The sequence below is a fragment of the Protopterus annectens genome, chromosome 14.part0 (assembly GCF_019279795.1).
Source record: "Protopterus annectens isolate FY-2018-M chromosome 14.part0, PAN1.0, whole genome shotgun sequence".
Taxonomy (NCBI): Eukaryota; Metazoa; Chordata; order Ceratodontiformes; family Protopteridae; genus Protopterus; species Protopterus annectens.
Window position 1 is genome coordinate 433,185,319 of NC_056748.1, and position 22,386 is coordinate 433,207,704.

The following is a 22,386-nucleotide window of genomic DNA, read 5'->3' on the forward strand; positions in this document are numbered from 1 at the left end:
TGTGGTGGGTGTGTGGGTCTGTGCATGTTTGTGTTTGAATGTGTACTTATGTGTATATGTGTGGGAGAGTGACTGGGGTGACTATAGCTACATAATGTGGCCGCAGCCGTTGACTATCATGATGTGCGGATCAGCAATGATTTGCACTTCATGGTGGTAACTGTGATTCAGAGACATACAAATCAGACAGTAATGAGGTCTTACCTCATTGTGGCTAACATGTTTCAAAATTGCAAAATACCTCATCAAGGGAATATGGCTCTCTGGCTCTTGATAGGCCCTTTAATGAATCTCTGGTTATCTATTTTTTCTTTGTAAGTTTTTTTATTTGTTACTTTATTACTTTTTTGATTGGAAAAATTTGCAGTTATCTTAATGTGATGGACATAAGGTTTTTAAAAGATGAATTTTTGAAAAAAATGGCCAAGCTATCTTATGCTGTACTGATGAGCCCATAAAAAGGCAAAACATTTTGTATCAAAAGCTAGTGTGACTTGACTTTACTCACCTGAATGACTCAATAAAGATATTAAAATGTAAAAAGTCAGCGAGCATTCAGAAGTCATGTAGCTGTAGTATTTCCCTGTCCATTAGGGGTCATTTTATAATCCCCATGTTTCTTCTTCAAACATGGTTATTTGTTACTTTATTACTTTTTTGATTGGAAATTTTTGCAGTTATCTATAAGGTTTTTAAAAGATGAAATTTTGGAAAAAAATGGCCAAGCTATCTTATGCTGTACTGATGAGCCCATAAAAAGGCAAAACATTTTGTATCAAAAGCTAGTGTGACTTGGCTTTATTCACCTGAATGACTCAATAAAGACATTAAAATGTAAAAAGTCAGTGGGCATTCAGAAGTCATGTAGCTGTAGTATTTCCCTGTCCTTTAGGGGTCATTTTATAATCCCCATGTTTCTTCTTCAAACATGGTCTAAGATATTAACAGTGAAAAATGATTTGCCACAATTTTTTTGATGTTTATGCCTTTTTTCTGCATAACCTTTTTACTTATATTTCGTCATTCTTCTGAGAAGTTATGCAGTTATCCTAATATTGTATACATAAGGCTTTATTAACTATCCACTTAAAACATACTGACAAGCCCATAAAAAGGCCAAAATAGGTCATGTCTACATCTAGTGATGTTTGGCTGTATTGGCCTTAATATCTCATTATAGTGTTTAAAAAGTAAAAAGTGGGCATTAAGTAGTCATGTAGCTATAACACATATATGTCATTAAGAGGCCATCTGTTTGTTTTCCATGTGTCTGTAATAAAGGAGGCCTAAGGTTTTACACAGTGAAAACTCTGGCTTGCCAGGGTTTTTTTGATGCTTTTACCTACATGTTTTTTCTGCATAACTTTTTTACTTGCTGTGATGATAGAATTGGGGACTTGATAGTTAAACTGAAAAGAGTTAATAATTAGAAAAAGAGATATTATGAAATTAATCTGAGACGTATCAGTCAGCTTCATTATTTACTGTTTGACATAAGGACACAGAGCAAAAAGGCCTGTTTGTTTGAACACCTATGCTCTGGGAAAAAGTACTATAAAAGACTTTTTTTAAAAACTGTCATATGAGTGGAACATTGCAAATATAGAGTTTATTTATTTTCTGTAAGGAGAACTCTAAAAAAAAAATCACTGCTGAATATTTAAAGGAAAACTCTACCTTAGGACTTAAAAAAACAAGTTTTTTATTGTATCTTTGCTTTCTGAACTATTTTAATGCCTCACAAGTGCTTTTTTTACAATTGTAATGTGTTTCATACAAAATGGTGGCAATGGGGGCTGCCTTGGTAACGTGATGTTGTTTTCTTCCTTTCATTCCTTCTTCTCAGACTATATTTCAAATCCTTTTTGTATGAGTCATGCTAGGCATAAGGAAGTGGTGCAGTTTTCTTGTGCCATTAAGATAGAATGGCAGACATTTGAAGCACCGTCATGTAACACACCTTCTCTTACAGAGCTGCTTCTATGTATCTCTGAGTGAGCATCATTATTGTATCTGTCAGAGCTTGTTCTGTGCTATAAATAGCTGTTAGCTACTTCTAGCAAAAGAAAGTAGGTAAATAGCAGGCTTTTGTAAAGGATTCTTTTGTAGTTTTAAAGGAATTGACAGATATTCTCTCACATTCTCATTCTGAGGTGTGAAAATACAAACTGCAGTAAATGATCCTTTCTGTATCATGTACAGGTGACAAGCACTAATGAAAAGGACTCCAAAGTAAGTCTGTCTGCTTCTTCCCAATGCCTTCAGTGTTAAGCTTTTCTCTCTGTCATAAATGATGCATTAAAATCTGCTTTACTAGTGCCTTAATTATTTCTGCCATGCTCTCCCTCCCCCTTTTTTTCTATTTTGTATTTATTTGTACTTTGCAAATCAGGAAAGTGAGATGGTCTCAGGACCCTTTTCAGCCATGACCTGAGTTACATTGGCAAAGATAATATCAAGTAATAAATGCACTTAGCAATACAAAGAAACAAAATACTGTCATAAAGACATTTGACAAAGATTGCATTTACAACACATAGCCAAGGTGTGACAGAGAATAAATAAAAATTAAACATTTACTAGAATGTATACATTAATAATGCTTAACTCTACTATGTTAACTTTATTATAAACAACAAATTTTATGCACCCATATTGCACAACTCACAGTGCTGTAAGATGTTACTCTAAATGACTAGGAATCAGGAAGTGAATGTTTTATGGCTTCACAAAAGAAAAGGGCGGGGAGTAATTATGTTTGCATTGCTTTTGGTGCCCTAAGAAACTATGAAAACATACTAAACCTACACATTTTGGAATGCAGCAACCATTACATTGGAGCCTAATAACTAATATGGTGAAAAAGATTTGAGATATGTAGAAAGTAATAAAAGTAGGTTGATTAGGATGATGCCAGTTACATAATACACACATGCATGCACATGCCCCATATATGTATATATATATTTGTGTGCATCTGTATATATGTGTGTTATGTACACACACATGCACGAGCGCACACACATACAACCACATTCATATGTCGGTGCATGTGTGACTAGTTAAAAAACTATCTATTGCATATTTATCTCTAGATGTATTCACATAGTACTGCATTCCACATATAGTATTATACATGCTACCTACATACATTTTAAACATATGTATATATATATATATATATATATATATATATATATATGTGTGTGTGTGTGTGTTTATGTGTATACACACATATATAGTTGCACAAAAGTTCCATTTTGATTTATTTTTATTTAAAGGACAACAAGGTATGTAATCTATTTCTCTGTTTTACACACACACACACACACACATACATATATATATATATATATATATATATATATATATATATATATATAGGTTTACTATCAAAACTTTCCAAGTTGGCAGAATGTTGAACCAAAATCGATCAACTATACTACAGCAAACTGGTAGTGTAGGTCAATCATTTGGGTTCAACATTATGCTGCGAGGTTCAGTAAGGAACAGGGAATTAGCCCATTTCCTCACTGTAGTGCAATCTTGGAGTTGGTATATTTAATATGCAGAGGGTGTAGCCCTCCACATGGGGTGTGCAGGGTGCATAGCTCCCCTTCAAAATAGTAGAATTAATGTACTGTTGGCTGTAGAGTTCAACGGTATGTTAATGTGAGTGACTTCACCTCCTGCTATGTGGAATACATCGAACCACAGTGGTCGATGTATTCATTTTCGCTTTGGTTTACTTTTTGGAATTTTGAATTCAGCATTTTGGGTCAGCATTTTAAATGGTCAACCAAAGCTGATTCAAAATTCCAATAGTAAATCTATACATATATATATGGGTCCCCTATAGATGTTAGAAATTCCAAAAAGCCAAAACCCATATGGCCGAGACCATATGTTTGACTTTTGAAAATTCGAACGTTCTGAACAGACAGCTCCTCATTGCGCAGAATGGGAGAATTTCCATTTACTGCACTGTAGTGCGATCTCGGAGTTGGCATATTGAAGTTAAGGCGGGTGTGGGGGGGTGCAGGGGGGGCTAGCAGCTTTAAAATAATGTGGTGTTTTGTTTTTATTTATTTTTTTGCATGTTCGAAATTTCAGAAGTCAAACATATGGTCTCAGCCATATGGGTTTCGGCTTTCTGAAATTTTGATCATGTATAGTAGACCCACACACACACACACACACACACATATAGGTTTACTATCAAAACTTTCCAAGTTGGCAGAATGTTGAACCAAAATCGATCAACTATACTACAGCAAACTAGTAGTGTAGGTCAATCATTTGGGTTCAACATTATGCAGCGAGGTTCAGTAAGGAACAGGGAATTAGCCCATTTCCTCACTGTAGTGCAATCTTGGAGTTGGTATATTTAATATGCAGAGGGTGTAGCCCTCCACATGGGGTGTGCAGGGTGCATAGCTCCCCTTCAAAATAGTAGAATTAATGTACTGTTGGCTGTAGAGTTCAACGGTATGTTAATGTGAGTGACTTCACCTCCTGCTATGTGGAATACATCGAACCACAGTGGTCGATGTATTCATTTTCGCTTTGGTTTACTTTTTGGAATTTTGAATTCAGCATTTTGGGTCAGCATTTTAAATGGTCAACCAAAGCTGATTCAAAATTCCAATAGTAAATCTATACATATATATATATATGGGTCCCCTATAGATGTTAGAAATTCCAAAAAGCCAAAACCCATATGGCCGAGACCATATGTTTGACTTTTGAAAATTCGAACGTTCTGAACGGACAGCTCCTCATTGCGCAGAATGGGAGAATTTCCATTTACTGCACTGTAGTGCGATCTCAGAGTTGGCATATTAAAGTTAAGGCGGGTGTGGGGGGGTGCAGGGGGGGCTAGCAGCTTTAAAATAATGTGGTGTTTTGTTTTTATTTATTTTTTTGCATGTTCGAAATTTCAGAAGTCAAACATATGGTCTCAGCCATATGGGTTTCGGCTTTCTGAAATTTTGATCATGTATAGTAGACCCACACACACACACACACACACACACACACACACACACACACACACACACACACACACACACACACACACACACACACACACACACACACACACACACACACACACACACACACACACACACACACACACATATAGGTTTACTATCAAAACTTTCCAAGTTGGCAGAATGTTGAACCAAAATCGATCAACTATACTACAGCAAACTAGTAGTATAGGTCAATCATTTGGGTTCAACATTATGCAGAGAGGTTCAGTAAGGAACAGGGAATTAGCCCATTTCCTCACTGTAGTGCAGTCTTGGAGTTGGTATATTTAATATGCAGGGGGTGTAGCCCTCCACATGGGGTGTGCAGGGTGCATAGCTCCCCTTCAAAATAGTAGAATTAACGTACTGTTGGCTGTAGAGTTCAACGGTATGTTAATGTGCATAGCAGGATGTGAGTGATGTCACCTCCTGCTATGTGGAATACATCGAACCACGCTGGTCAATGTATTAATTTTTTCTTTGGTTTACTTTTTGGAATTTTGAATTCAGCATTTTGGGTCAACATTTTAAACGGTCAACCAAAGCTGATTCAAAATTCCAATAGTAAACCTATACATATATATATGGGTCCCCTACAGATGTTAGAAATTCCAAAAAGCCAAAACCCATATGGCCGAGACCATATGCTTGACTTTTGAAAATTCAAACGTTCTGAACGGACAGCTCCTCATTGCGCAGAATGGGAGAATTTCCATTTACTGCACTGTAGTGCGATCTCGGAGTTGGCATATTAAAGTTAAGGTGTGGGGGGGGGGGTGCAGGGGGATTAGCAGCTTTAAAATAATGTGGTGTTTTGTTTTTATTTATTTTTTTGCATGTTCGAAATTTCAGGAGTCGAACATATGGTCTCAGCCATATGGGTTTCGGCTTTCTGAAATTTTGATCATGTATAGTAGACCCACCCACACACACACACACACACACACATATATATATATATATATATATATATATATATATATATACACACACACACACACACACACACACACACACACACACACACACAAGACAGACACAGTCAGATGTGCATTTAAACACAGCTAAAGTACTTCTGATTTCCTTTTCTTAATGTTACTAATGCAAGGGCACATAGAAAATGCATGTTTTCTTTTGGCTTTTCCCGGTTAGGGTTCGCCACAGTGGAACTCCAGTCCGCTAATGATTGGCAGTAGATTTTCACGAACGCCGAGGTGCCAGCTCGACGTTCAACCTTCAATGAAAGCACCCCCATTTACGCATGTCTTTCGAATGCCCACCAAACCATGGGGAGGACATGCAGACTCCACATAGAAGGCATTCCCCACACTCCAGCTGAGAATCGAATGGGAGAACCTCATGCTGTGAGGCAACAATGCTACCGCTGCACCACCGCGGAATAAATTCAGCTGTATATTATGGTTGCCATCAATGGTCATATTTCCTTTTGGACTGGAAAATGCTCATGCACTCTAACAATGTATAGACTGACTCAAAGTCAGTGGGAATCTCTTACCATGGATCTGTGTGTACTAGATATCCCCCCCCCCCACGGAAGGATGTCACAAAAAAGCATAAAATACCTTTTTATAAACATTATCAGTGCACCTAGTTGATAGGGTTGCCACCTATCTCTCTTTCTGCACTTCTGTCCTGTGTGTGTGTGTGTGTGTGTGTGTGTGTGTGTGTGTGTGGTGGGGGGGTACTTGAAAATGATAAATGTGTTGTTACTTTGCAAAACATTTTCTGGCTTTTCTCTAAATGTCACAGAAATATTTAATACTACGTTTAAGTTATTGTAACATATAAACTGTTATAAATAACCAACATTAAAAGCTTAGCATTTCAGTAATGTGATGCTGCTTATGTAAATTTGTCAGAAGAGGTGATAACTGCCTTTAATCCCCAGACTGATCTATTTGCTTTGCTTTATTATGAAAGGGGAGTGTTAAGTTCTCCTCCTGTCTGCAATAAAAACAGTGGAAAATAGTTCCAGAGCTTTCTGTCTTTTTTTATAGCAGCTGCCTTGATCCTGACATTAGCAGGATTAACTGCCCATCTAAGATTGACAGGAGTCCATGACATGGTAAACTACAGATTTATCTGTGTCTATGGTATGTCATGCAGGAGGTGAAACATTCCTCTGAAAAGTATGCGAGAAGTTAAGCATAAAAAAACAGTAGGTAGGCTTTCCCTTCCTTTGATTCCAAGGCAAGGAAATGAATGTTTTAAAAAGTACAAGCAGGTTTCTGATACCTACACAATACTGGAACCATGTTATAGGGAGAAACTTAACCTAATGATTGTGTTAAACTGTAGGAGATGGCGGAGTTTTCCTTTAACAGTCTTTTTGAATTGTGATGTGAAAAACACACTGTGCTGATATATCTGAAAGTGATAATAAGCCAGAGATGCAGTACAAGTTTGATTATTTTAGGTTTTGGTACAGCAAAATATGACAAACGTAAATACTTTGAAGTCTTATTTACTCAGAAGTAAATCAGAGGTAAATACTTGGCTGTCAGCCTGAATACTATTACATGCCTAGCCAATAGCCAGAGGTCAGAATCAAAGCCCACACTTTGTATGTGTAATGTAAAGACCTTAATCCTTAAGCCAGCTCCTCCACCTAAACCAGGCAGTTTCTGTATTCACAAGTAAATACCAAGGGATCAATCTGCAGATTATTACAAGCCAGTAGCCAGGGGGTCAGAGTCAACTTTGTATCTTGCATCTGTGAAGTGAAAACTTTAACAATTATGCCAACTACTTCTTACTGATACTGAAACATAAAATTTACATATAGCACTAATTACTGTCCTTCAGTTTCTCAGCTGAGCTACTCGTTTCAGCATTTATCACAGTCCTTCACTTCATTTTTATGCCATGGGTCTACTACAATTGCTTTTGTTCCAAGTGCTCAAAGTCCACTGTCCCAAAGCCAGGGAGTCAATCATCTTGTTGCTTGCATCATAGGCTGCTGCTCATTTTCAAACTTAAATATGAGATGAGGCAAGGTGTGGCAGCCATGTGGAGAAAGTGGAGCTGCCACACCTTGACTGAACAGATATTTGATTCAAGCAAGGTAAATGTGGCAGCCATAGGTGTGAGTTGTATGGGTGGAAGTGTAGCTTAGGGATTCAAACAGTGATTGGGAGAGATATTTAGGCTGAGGGAGCAGGATAGGAACTTTAAAGTTAGGAAGCGGGAAGGGAGTTTTAGGTTTAGGAAGTGGTGCAGGAGTTTTAGGTTTAAGGAGTGGCATTGGAGTTTTAGGTTTGGAAAGTGGGAAGGGAAATTTAGGTTTAGGGGGTGGCACAGGAGGTTTAGGGAGTGGCACATTGGAGATTTAGGTTTGGGGAGTGGCGCAGAGTTTTAGATTTAGGGAGTGGCATAGGAGTTTCAGGTTTAGGGAGTGGCATGGGAACTTTATGTTTAGGGAGCAGCACTGGAGGTTTAGAGTTAGGGAGTGGGATGCGAGACTTAGGTTTAGGTAGTGGCACAGAAGTTTCAGGTTTAGGAAGTGGCATGGGGGTTTTAGGTTTAAGGAGTGGCACATGAGTTTTAGGTTTAGGGAATGGCACAGGAATCCTAAGTTTGGAGAGTGGCATGGGAATTTTTGGTTTAGCAAGTGGCATGGGAGTTTTAGGGTTAGTGAGCAGCATGGAGGTTTTAAGTTTAGAGTGTGACACCGGAGTTTAAGGGTTTGGAATTGGGAATGGAGATTTTGGTTCATGGGAGATTTAGGTTTGGGGAGTGGCATAGGAGTTTTAGGTTTAGAGAGTGGGATGGGAGATTTAGGTTTAGGGAGTGGCATGGGAACTTTAATTTGGGGAGGGGCATTGTGTTTTATGTTTAAGGAGTGGCATTGGAGTTTTAGGTTTGCAGAGTGGGAAGGGAGATTTAGGTTTACGGTTTGGCACAGGAGGTTTAGGTTAAGGGAGTGGCATGGGAGCTTTAGGTTTGGGGAGTGGGACAGAGTTTTAGGGTTAGGGAGTGGCACAGGAGGTAAATGTTTAGGAAGTGGCACGGTAGCTTTAGGTTGAGGGAGTGGCATAGGAGATTTAGGTTTACGGAGTGATTTGAGAGTTTTGGTTGGGAGACTGGATTTTTATGTTTTGGAGTAATCATGGAATTTAGTGTTAGGGAAGAGGAGTTGTATATTAGGTTTAGGGAGTGATTGGTGATTTAAGTTTAGGGAGGGGGAGGAGAGTTTTATGGCTAGTCAGCTATTGGGGACTATAGCTTTAGGGAGTAGTAAGGGAATTTTAAGGTTAGGGAATGAGACCATAACTTAGGGAACAGGTGGGAGTTTTAGGGCTATATAATTTAATAGGCTTGGATAATAGTAGGACTAGGCAATTATAAAAGATTCAGCTGGTGTGAGTTGACCACTTGCTATTTAGAGCAAGTGGCAATGACCAAGTGGATCATGAGCTAAGCACACAAGCAGTTGTAGACCCTGATAACACAACTGCCTGATGTCTGTACTATTAAAATATTCAACATTTTCTCTTGTATATATCTTCATAGCAGTGAATCGTCATTTAAAACACAGCATAGGCTCATAGACTCATATCTACAAATGTATTTTATGCCACATTGCATTACCTTTTCTCATTTCTGTAGAGCCAAATGGATGTATTTAAGAAATACGACAAACATTTTCTCAACATCTCTGCTGTCTAAATATACCATTACCACTTGTCTTAATTGTTTTACTTTTGCTTTTTTCTTTTTCAGAAAACTCATTATATTGTTAAACTTACTTCTGGCGGGTACTTTTATCCAGAATCCTGAGATCTCTTTATCAAGATATAGGAAGTTATGCCCAGCCTGATATCCTCAGACAGTATTATGCTGCAAACACTTCCATGTCTCCTCCATTGTTCCCCTTCCATAAACTACTTTACTTTTTTCCCAAATTCCATTACATATTCTTTGCCCTAATAAAAGTCCAGCCTGTTTATGGTCCTAGGCAGTTGTTGCAAATGACTCTTATCAAGGCAACATACCGAGTACAACTTTGGCATGCCACTGCCGCTGAATTCATCTTTCTACATCACATCATTCCAGTAAATTCAACTTGCTAACCCATCATGTCACTGATGTTAGCAACTATTTCACCTAATTTACTCATCAGAAAAAAAACAGGATAACCATATCTGATATATTTTCATTTTATTTCATATTCTGAAAGGCCATCAACATCAAACCAAATTCAGTTTTGGTTTCACCTTTCCTTTCTGACCTTGGCAAGTCAAGCAAATTTAGCACAGATGGACTCTACCCATCTATATTCATTCACCTTTCAGTCATATAGGTTTCTTCCAACATCATCCAATAAACCAATATATTTCTTTGTTCCCTAGTAAGGAACATCATATCTTACAGACATATATGTCTTCATTCTTGTTATACGTTTCCTAGTAACTATTTTCACTCATCTCCAGCTACGTGCATTATATTGTGAGATTACATAACTCCCTTATTTCCCCTCTTTATAATATTAATATCTTAAAATTATCAGTTTCAATGCTGATAGCTTCCTCAGTAATATTGAAGATTATCACATTGGTTCTACATTCCAGTTGTACTGATTTTCACCTTCACATATTGTTAAACTAAACTAGGGGCACACCAATTAAATAACCATTGACAGGCACACAACTAACATTACAGCACTAATTTCATAATATTTAACATTACATTATCAGACATTCAGTTACAAATATTCTGAATAAAACAAATTAGAACATTTTTGTTAGAAGGTAATGCTTCCAAAGTTTGAACATTTACATTACATAATATTTTCAGATCTTGCTGGAATACTTTAATAAATTCATTGTTTTTTTTGATATAGAGACTATATTAGATAACAAATCAGGCCCAAAAAAACTGAAGAAATACAGATTAAAACACAAATGGAAGGCCCAAGGAGACAAATTGCTGCAGGTAAAATCCAGAAGAACTTTAATCTAGAAGCTTTTTGAAATAAAAACCTTGTTTAAAACTATGAGAGATAAGTGAAATAAAAACTTGTTTAAAACTCTTATTAGGTAACATTGCTGCTACAGCCAAATCCTACTGATTTTCACTGTGACACAGTTTGTAGTAATGCCATAGTGGTGCAGCGGTTAGCATTGTCACCTCACAACTGGTCTCACTACCCTCTTGTAAACCTTACCTTTCACTCTTACTGGTACCCATCTGTCACAAATCACTCCTGGCACTCTTCTCCATCCATTCCACCCTGCCTGTACTCTCTTCTTCACCTCTCTTCCACACTCACCATTACTCTGAACTGTTGATCCCAAGTACTTAAACTCATCCACCTTCACCAACTCTTCTCCCTGCATCCTCACCATTCCTCTAGCCTCCCTCTCATTCACACACATATATTCTGTCTTAGTCCTGCTTACCTTCATTCCTCTCCTCTCTAGAGCAAATCTCCACCTCTCCAGGGTCTCCTCAACCTGCTCCCTACTCTCACTACAGATCACAATGTCATCTGCAAACATCATAGTCCATGGGGCCTCCTGTCTGATCTTGTCTGTCAACCTGTCCATCACCATTGCAAATACATAAGGTCTCAGAGCTGATCCTTGATGTAATCCCACCTCCACCTTAAACACATCTGTCACTCCTACTGCAGACTTCACCACTGTCACACAACCCTCGTACATATCCTGTACCACTATTACATACTTCTCTGCCACTCCTGACTTCCTCATACAATACCACAACTCCTCTCTAGGCACCCTATCATATGCTTTCTCCAAGTTCACAAAGACATAATGCAACTCCTTTTGACCTTCTCTATATTTCTCTATCAACACTCTCAGAGCACACATCGCATCTGTAGTGCTATTTCCCGGCATGAAACCATACTGCTGATCACTAATCATCACCTCCTTTCTTAACCTAGCTTCCACTACTCTTTCCCATAACTTCAAACTGTGAATGATCAGTTCTATCTCTCTATAGTTTCTACAGCTCTACATATCCCCCTTATTCTTAAAAATAGGTAGCAAAACACTTTTTCTCCACTCTTCAGGCATCCTCTGACTTTCCAAGATTTCATTAAACAATCTGGTTAAAAACTCCACTGCCATTTCTCCTAAGCACCTCCATGTTTCCACTGGTATGTCATCTGGACCAACAGCCTTTCCATTTTTCATCCTCTTCATAGCTGTCCATACTTCCTCCTTGCTAATCTGTTTCACTTCCTGATTCATTACCCCCACATCATCCAACCTTCTCTCTCTCTCATTGTCTTCATTCATCAGCCCCTCAAAGAACTCTCTCCATCTGCTCAACACACTCTCCTTGCTTGTGAGTATGTTTCCCTCAATATGCTTTATCACCTTTACCTGCTGCACATCTTTCCCAGCTCAGTCCCTCTGTCTAGCCAATTGGTATGGGTCCTTTTCTCCCTCTTTAGTGTCCAACCTTTCACACGACTCTCCATATGCCTTATCCTTAGCCTTCGCCACCTCCCTCTTTGCCATGCACTTCATCTCCTTATACTCCTGTCTACTTTCTTCATCTCTCTGACAATCCCATTTCTTCTTCACCAGCCACTTCCTCTGTATACTCTCCTGTACTTCCTCATTCCACCACCAGGTCTCCTTGTCTTCCTTCCTCTGTCCAGATGTCACACCAAGCACCTTTCTAGTTGTCTCCCTTACCATCTTTGCTGTAGTTACCTAGCTATTCGGTAGCCTTCACTGCCCCCCAGTGCCTGTTTTAACTTTCCCTGAACTCCACCTCACAATCAGCCTTTTTCAGCTTCCACCATTTGATCCTTGGCACTGCTCTCACACTTGTCCTCCTCTTCTTGATCACCAACATCATCCTACAGACCACCATTCTATGCTGCCTAACTACACTTTCCCCTGTCACCACTTTACAGTCTCCAGTCTCCTTCAGACTGGCCCTCCTGCATAGGATATAATCCACCTGTGTGCGTCACCCTATGCTCCTCCCTCCTCTTAAAATACATATTCACCACAGCCATATTCATCCTTTTCGCAAAATCCACTACCATCTGACGTTCTGCAGTCCTCTCCTTAACACCATACCTGCCCATCACTTCCTCATCCCCTCTGTTCTCTTTACCAACATGCCCATTGAAATCCACTCCAATCACCAGTCTCTCACCCTTGGGTATACTCACCACCGCTTCATCCAACTCACTCCAAAATTTTTCTTTCTCATCCATCGCACACCAAACTTGTGGAGCGTATGCACTAACAACATTCATTATTACACCATCAATTTCCAGCTTCATAAACATCACTCTGTCCAACACTCATTTCACCTCCAAAACACTCTTGGCATACTGTTCTTTCAGGATAACCCCTATCCCATTTCTCCTCCCATTCACACCATCATAGAACAATTTGAACCCACCTCCTATACACCTGGCCTTACTCCCCTTCCATCTGGTCTCTTGCACACACAATATATCAACCTTCCTTCTCTCCATCATATCAGCTAGCTCTCTCCCTATACCAGTCATACTGCCAGCATTCAAAGTTCCTACCCTCACTACTACACTCCTAACCTTCCTCCTCTATTTCTGCTTTCGGGCATGCCTTCCCCCTCTTCTTCGGCCAACAGTAGCCCAATTTCCGCCAGCACCCTGTTGGCTAACAGTACTGATGGTGATCATTTTTAACCCGGACCTCGACCAATCTGGTATGGAAATCTGTACTGTTGTCCACATATGTTATTTGGCAGAGGTTTTACACCAGATGCCCTTCCTAATGTAACCCTCCACATTTATCCAGGCTTGGGACCGCACAAAGAAATGCACTGGCTTGTGCATCCCCAGTGGCTGGGTTAGTACTAGAATGCACTAATTCCATAATATTTTTTTCATATCTTACTGATGGACTGCATTAGCTCTTAAACAAACAGGAAAATAAAGATATATATATATATATATATATATATATATATATATACATATATATATATATGACTCAGCATTTCTGCTGCTGTAGTATTCATGGTTACTTCCTTGATCCCAACTTAAAACATAATGAAAACATCCCCAGCTCATCTGTACCTCTATACCTAACATGTCTACCAGATCTATTTTAGTGTATAAACAGTCACAGTAATTCTCTGGTATCCAAGGATATTCAAACCTGTTATTAAAGATGTTTAAAATTTGAACAAAAGAAAATTAATGGTTGCTCCCTTTTAATTACTGTTCCCTTCAGTTCCAGTAATTCTACTAGACAGATAATCTTACTTCCATAATGAAAAATTTAGGTCATATCTTAACACAAGTGAATCATATCTTAAAAATAATCAATCTTCCAGAGTATACTGTAAATAATTATATTTAAGCATGTTTTTTTTCTATAATAGTTCACAGTTAATGGCATATATAACCTCTGTTACCATCTTTTTCCTGCTGTGTTACATAGGAACATTCTCCCTTTGCTTTTTGAATCCTATGGCTTCTTTCATTCCCTTACATTTGGATTCTCAATTTTCATATATTTAGTCTACATTATTTAATGAAATGAGTATACTGGCAAGTCCTTTAACCTAGATATTGCTTCCTCACCAATAATAAAAGTCATCAGTTCTTCTGTCGAGACTATTTTTAATACTGTAGGAAAAGACAGCCTATATTTTGGTTTATCTGTCTTGTCCTTAATGGCATCTATGAACTTGTTTGTTTTGAAAGTTGCATTTGTGTTATCATGTTCCATATGCACCATCCAGCTGGCTACAGCAAATATTCTCTCCAGCTGCCATAAGTACTATAATACCTGTTCTTTCTCATGTGTCATTGTAAATTGCATCAAAATACCTCTAGTTTTACTCTATGACTTTTGTAATAGAACAGATGGTAACTGCCACACGTTTCAATTCCCAGTGATGATTTTATGAACCCCTTTGTTGTACCATCATAGTTTTCCCAAACTCCATTAAGTCCTGCACCTGTTTTCCTTCCAAAAATCCAGTCAGTCTCAAATTCTTTCTGCAAGCCTTATCCTCCATGATAATTAGTAGCTGATCCACAATTTCTGATTGGCCACCTAATTCTTCTATCTGTTTCATACTTCAACCACCTGTAGCTTAATCAACATCATTTTGGCCTTTTAAGCATGCAGAAATGCAATACTGCCAATTCCATCTACCTGTAATCTTCTTGCATATCCTTTCAGCAGTCCAGAAATGTGCCACACCCCAAATTTCATTATTGGCAAACTTCTTGTTACTTCTTTAAGATTTAGCCATATAAATTTGTTGTCATCTGTGGACTTGCACTGAGGTGGTCTCCCTCTCCTCCTGATCCATGCTATTGCATATTGTTACCTGCAAAATCATATTTTCAGCTAAGTTTCCATTTTTTCTGACATTTGGGTGTCCACTCTGCTGTTTTACTTGTTAATTTCAAATAACTTTATTTATTAAAACAAACAAAAAACTGGCTTTAACTGCGATATATGGAGCAAATAAGAATGGGAGACTGAGACCTATACAAGTGATTGTTTAGGGTTAAATGGTAGATTTTTGTTGCATTTAAATAAAAAGGATAATGAACTTGTTAATGGTTAAACAGTTTTATTGTCTGTTAGTTATGTCTATTGCTTTTATATATAAGTACTCATTTGTAATATATTTTCAGAACTGATGAAACGCTAGTCGCCAAGTTCTTGAGTTGTCAATAATATATATTTGTTGCCTTATTTTCTCTGTGTATGCTACTTAATTTTAAATTGAGAGGCTTTCTGTGTATTACTTTCCCTTGAGCTGTGCAGCATTTCATTTATGTGCTAACTTGCTTCTTTAACTTACCTGCTGTCCATGGTATCTGCTGAATGATATCTGCTGAAATCCTGCAGCTAGATCTTTGCAGCTGCCTCTTTTCCTTTTTTTCTGTCCATTCCAGATGTCTTTCATTTTAATTAAAATTTAAATACTAAGAATATCAAAGTTGCAGCAATGAGCAGGAAAAAGATATGTGCTTTGATTGATTGATAAACATCCTTATATCATACTTAGTTACTTTGTTAGTTGGGAGGGTGGCCTAATGGTTAAGGTGTTTGCCTTACAAACACAAAGTGCAGGGTTTGAGTCTCACAAGGTATAATTGGCTAGGCTTAAAATGGCTCGCAGGGGCAGTTAGTTTAGTACTAACCTATGAGCCTAGTCCTAGTTACTTACTCATTCTTAGCTCATCATTTCATAATTTAGCTTTGCAGTCTGCGATCTGCTTAGGAAGATCACTGAATGGAATCAAATCACTACAAGTAGTTGGGGAAGAGGGTACATTTGTTCTAGATGACAATAGGGTGCATACTATTACAAGGGAATCAATGGATGACAGCATATCGTTACTACAGAAATTATTAAATACTAAAAAATATAAATGACAACTGTCTTCTTTATTGTATGTATTTGACAATGATATTTGTTATCTCCCCTTTGTCATCATTAGTTATGCAAAAGGTAAGACAGTGCTGTTCAAAGAAAAAAGAACCTTTGCTCAGCCTTAGCTCTGCTTAAGAAAGAAAGAAAACTATTAATCCCCATTCTGTATAAAACTCTGTCTAGGGCCCAGTATCTAATATGCCAGGGCATCTTCACCTGTGTATTACCTGAACTCCACAGACTGGACTTAAAAAGGTATCATAGCACCCTAACCTGGAGAGGTAAATATGAAACTAATGTGAAAGTAGGAGATTGGAGTGTGTGTTATGCCCTAGTAGCAGACACATTTCTGACGAAAGGCTTCACTTAAAACAACATTTTGTGCACGCTATCTTCTTTTATGTAATATTTTTCTGTTACACTGTAGCTAAACTCTTCTTTTGTTGCTATATCCTGATTTCTGCATATTTTCACTTTTTAAGGTGGATTGAAAATTTCTGGGCTGTTAATATATGTGCTCTATAATGAGTTCAGTTAAAGGAAAATGTCTGTAAGAATAAGAGAAAATCTTACTATAGGGAACTTCATAACATATATGTTTACTTACCAGCTAAGCAGCACTTGTTTGGCTGTTTATTAATACAGTTATATGGTCCTCCTCATACATCTCAGTATCAAAGCACTAAAAACAAAGCAGTGGCATTTAAAATCATAGCAGAGGGTCAGAAACAGGAGCTTGCTTGTATGTTTCAAAATAGAAAGTCTTAATAAACTAGACCCTATATAATCAGTGATATGGAATCTTTGAATAGGCTTAGTTAATTCACGTGATAATGTATGTACCAGCAAACAGGTCTGAGCTTATGAGGAACATCAGTAAATCTAATAGAAATCATTTCACTATGTTTAAATCAGGTCTACTTCAAAATATCAAATACTCACATTATCAAATCTGACTTTATTGTACCAACTTCGTTGACTCTTCATTATATCAAACTCCCAGAACAACAAAAACCCTGGGAAAGGAATCACTCAACCATCAGGACAAAACAGCAAACAGCAAAACAAAAAACCCTCCAAGTGGAAGGCTTTGCCCCCCACACCCCCCCTAACTAAATATACCAACTCCAAATAGCACTACAGTCGAGGAAGGGCAAGATTCACCATGGTGGCCAAGTGGTTTCTTTCCCGGGGCTTGTTTCCATTGTTCCGGGAGTTCGATATAATGAAGATTTGATGAAGTCAGTTAGATAAAGTAGGATTTGATAATATGAGTATTCGATGTTGTGAAGGGAATCCATTTAAATCATAGCCATTGAGATGTATGGTCCCCCTTGCATACACCAATGCTGAACTAATTTTAATGTAGATAGTGATGTCTGGTAGTGTTTGAGTCCCGTTAGAGCAGCACTGGCATGATTTCTTGTGTCTTACCTAAAATTATTTGCCACTCAGCTGTGTTTCTGCTTTCAAAATGCATCAGAGGTTATTAGGTTTTATCCGCAGAGGATAAGTTTAATTGTTTAGAAAGATCTAAAATCTTTTGAATATATCTATTGTTCTTTATGGAGGTTCCCTCTCCATAAGAGTCTGTGGTAAATGTGAAAACAGTGCTTGTCAACTTGATATATTTAGAAGCGTCAATAAATTCTTTATTTAAAAAATAATAAAAGCATAGCAAACAAAGGACTATTGCTTTTAAAACACATACTTATTTTCAAGATATGAAACGGAGTGCATCTCAGAGAAGCATATTTATAACACAAGAGGACTACAACAATCAACAGATATCACAATCTTGCTGATTACTCAGCTCAAATGTCTTCCATTTTAGGGTTTATAAGCTGATCATTAAGGTGCATAATCAAGTATTTCCAGTGGGGGTCTATATTATAACCTCAAAGCGTCAGCTATTCGAACACCTAATGTTTGACCCATAAACAGCAAAGGCTGAAAACTGCGAACGGCCACTTCTGCGATTTCTTTCACAGGGAAAAAATTTGCTTGTCCATTATTGGGAATTTGCCCTTTTCTCCAATGTAGAGCAATCTCGGAATTGGTATATTTAGTTAGGGAGGGTGTGTGGGGGCAAAGCCCCCCCACTTTATTAGGGTTTGAAAGTTTGTCTGTTCACTGGTCAAGTGATTTTTTTCCCCTGTGAGAAAATTTGCAGAAGTAGCCATTCACGTTTTTTAGCTTTCCTTGTTTATGGGTCGACCTTTAGGTGTTCGAATAGCTGATGCTTCGAGGTTATAATGTAGACCCTTTCCAGTGTTGGTAACTAAAATGAAAGCTGTTTCACTGATTCTTTATCAGTATATTTGGAGTATAGAGAAGACTAGGTAGCAGAAGGGATCAAGCAGTAGTTAGCTGGATGAAATTTGTTAGGCATGATTTGACTGTATATAATAGACCAATGTTTGGCTTGTTGTTTTGACAATGTAGTTGATATCCTGGTCAAAATTTAAATGCTGGTCAACAATGATACCTAAAATATGGGTACCTGTTTTGAAGGTATGTTGTTTTTTGAGGTTATTGTAATATTATTATGACCTTTTTTTGGCATTCAGGAGTAACTGGAAGTTTATTGGTCAGTATTACAGAGAGCTAAAAATAAAAGTCTTTTGTGTTAGTTTTTGAAGTTGAATGATTGAGTCACCTGAATATTGCATTAAATATTGCTATCCTCTATAGAGGTTTGTATTTCTGGGTTTATCAAGTACAAAGTAATGTCAGTAACAAATAAAACTAACTTTTTAAAATTACAATACCAGTTATATCCTTGAATTTGTGAGTCCTTTATTCTCTTTGCTAAAGACTCTAAACATAAAACAGATAAGTTAGGGAAAAGAGGACATCCTTCTTGGTTCCTTTGTTCAAAAGTAGTTTTTCAGGGAAGAACCCTCCCACCTTAATTCTTGCTTCCAACCCTTCATATATCCTCCTTATTAACCCTATTAACATTCTAACAGGGAGTGCAAATGTTTCCATTATCTACTCAGCAAATGTTAGCTGACTGGTGAATACTTTCTCTGCTACTGGATCCACCAAGAATAATGGTATTTTCTTATACTGTACTTCCCTCTGGATCATCTGTATTCTATTAATGTTGACAAATGTTTACCTCCCCTTCACAAAACCACACTGATTCATATCTATCAAGTTTTGTAACAGTTTTGACATTCTCATAGCTAGTATAGGCACGAACACTTTATAATCATGGTTAAAAATTTAAATAGGTCTATGTGAAGCCACATCTGAAGGGTATTTAATCTCTTTGGGTAATATAGCCACTACAACTTTCTTCAAAGAAACTTGTACTTTACCTTTTTGAAATTTTGTTAAACAACACCTTATCTTATCACATTCTTCTTCCTCTTCTTCCCTATAGTCCATGTTTTCTCAGGAATACCATCTATTCCTGCAGACTTCCTTGGTTATTGATTCTACATGTAGTTTTTCTTGGTTCCCCATTCATCTGCTTTATATAAATTTTCATAAAATATCTGAAATATCTCTAATATCTCTGTAGGATATCTGGCTAGCTATTTTTTATCATAAGCTCCATAAGTTTGATTAAAGGTCTTTCTACATTCTCTTGCTTAAGTCATTGTGTTAAAAGTTTTTGCACTCTAGTGTTCTAAATCATACATATTATTTGAATCCTCCCTTATTTTTCCTTCATCACTCTATAATTGCTCCTGTTCTTTTCCCCGTTTCTCTGTAACTCTTTAACCTCTTTCAACCTATCTAAATAGTTCTAATTGCTGGTTTCACATATCCCTTTCTCTTTTATTTATATCATGTTTTTTTCAACTCCGTTTTCTTTTTATCTCTCTCTCTAACTAAATACTGAAACAAAACTGTGATTTCCCTTTCTGATATAGTGATCTTGAAGTGTATTATATTAATTGTCAGTATTATAGGGGTATAGCTTCCACATGGGATACTCATATCAGTGCAGAAAATGAAGTCTGGAACCTTTCCATTTGGTTAGCTGTGTTCTGGGGAAACAATGATCAGTGAGTGAATTCTTCTGTTTCTTGAAATGGTTTCAGCATATTCCATGTTCCATTCTAGAATGATTTTGGCTGCTAAATTCTTTTACTTCCAGCAGAACTGATTTTAAATTGTATCCACCTTTGTAACTTGACTGTTGGAAATTTTAAAAGACTTGTATTACTTGCTTGTTGACCAGTCTTATGAAACACTGAGCTTCAAGCTACAGGTGATTTCAAAGCAAGGAGGGCTGCAACGAGCATCATTGTGTGGGGCTAACTGGAATGAGGTGGGACTTTAATATGTCAGAAAGCAAATGCGGTAACTTCTATTATCTTATCCATGATGCTATCCTGGGTCTGAGTACAAATGGGGCACGTTACCTTATCCCATGCTAATAAGCTGAGTAAAGAATAGGGTACCTTACATTACTTTATCCTCTTCTAGTATCCTGTGTGGCAGTACAGACTGAGGTAACTTGTATTTTCTCTGATCTCATTCTAGTCTTTTGGACCTGAATAAACGTTGGGGCACGTTACTTAATTCTATGCCAGTATCATGGGCTTGAGTACAAAATGGGATTAAGTAGATTGTGGCAAATGTATTGCAGTTTGATGAATGTTTTGGAAAAGTATAACGATGAGAAGTGTAAGTTTGTTGGGAGGGAACACAATAAAAGTAAGAAAGAGGAATTTATACATCTTGGCCTTCAATCTTGCTACTATGCTTTTCACAGGAGCTTAAATCTGAAAACAACCTTCTGATAACTTAGCCTCATCTCCCCTCTAGGTCTATTCAAAGCTTTTGACACTGTATTGTCCAGAAAGTACTCCTCAGGCTGTCATCACTTGGTCTTGATCACACCTCCCTCTCCAGGTTTCATAGCTACATTTCACATAGTAAACAGGCAGCAAAATGGCTCAAGAAATACTCAGCCTTTTTGCCCATTTCCAAAGGACTGCAAAAGGATCTGTGCTATGGCCATAACTATTGAATATATTTATAAATGACTTACATGAAGTAGCAAGGGTTGCCAGTATTATTCAGTATAAAGATGATGCCACACTCATTTGCACTACCAGAAACTTATCTGACCTCCAAGCCTTAATCCAAACCACGATCTCCTCCATTGAATTTTGGCTTGAAAACTCAAACTTCCTACTTAATGCCAAAATAAAGAAAAAATATTGCTGCTCTTATCTAGAACACTCAACAATGCAAAACATCTTCACTGTCACCTCAGGCATCAATAACAAAAACTTGAATTCGTCTCACACACAAAATTATTTGGTGGTACCATTGAGGAACACCTAAAATTTGACCAACATGTACAGATAGCATTTAGAAAACTCACCAAAACCTTGCTCTGCTGTATCAAAACAGACACATTTTACCCAACAATACCAAGAGAATAATAGCCTTAGCATACCTTCTTCCCTCTCTTTCCTGTATGCTGCCCCAGTCTTCACTAATACTCGTAAACCAGAAAAACAGCCACTCAGAAAACCAGTGGTGGCTGGTGACTTCAAATCAAAGGGGGGGCTGCAGGAGACAGCTGAATGAGTGGGGTCAATGGGAATGGGTGTGGCCAATTAGAAAGGAGAGGAGCTATGCTCAAAACCACTAAAACTGTAACTTTAATTAAATACATTGCCCTGGGTGCCAAACCATCATTATGAGAGTCCGATCAAAACAAAATGAAGTGTAGAAGAAAAAAAATATTTCAATGCATTGGCTGCATGACAGTTTACTTAATATCTAGACAGAAACAAAAAGGTTGTGAGGCATGAAAAAATAAATTACTTTTTAAATACATTACTGGAACGGCAGTCAAAATCAAGTATAAAGGACACTGAGCAAACTCAGATCTATAATATATAACATTAAGTATCCTGTTTTCTGCTTATTTAGTTTGAGTTATTTATAACACTTTGTGTACTGTATATTT

At 37.6% G+C, this 22,386-nt stretch overlaps 1 protein-coding gene across 1 annotated transcript in view; it reads left to right on the top strand.

Annotated features, from left to right (window-relative positions):
• The window catches only part of SYNPO2L (synaptopodin 2 like), a 486,159-nt gene that overhangs the window by 283,751 nt on the left and 180,022 nt on the right, over positions 1-22,386 (top strand). The gene's annotated exons all lie outside the window — the stretch shown is intronic.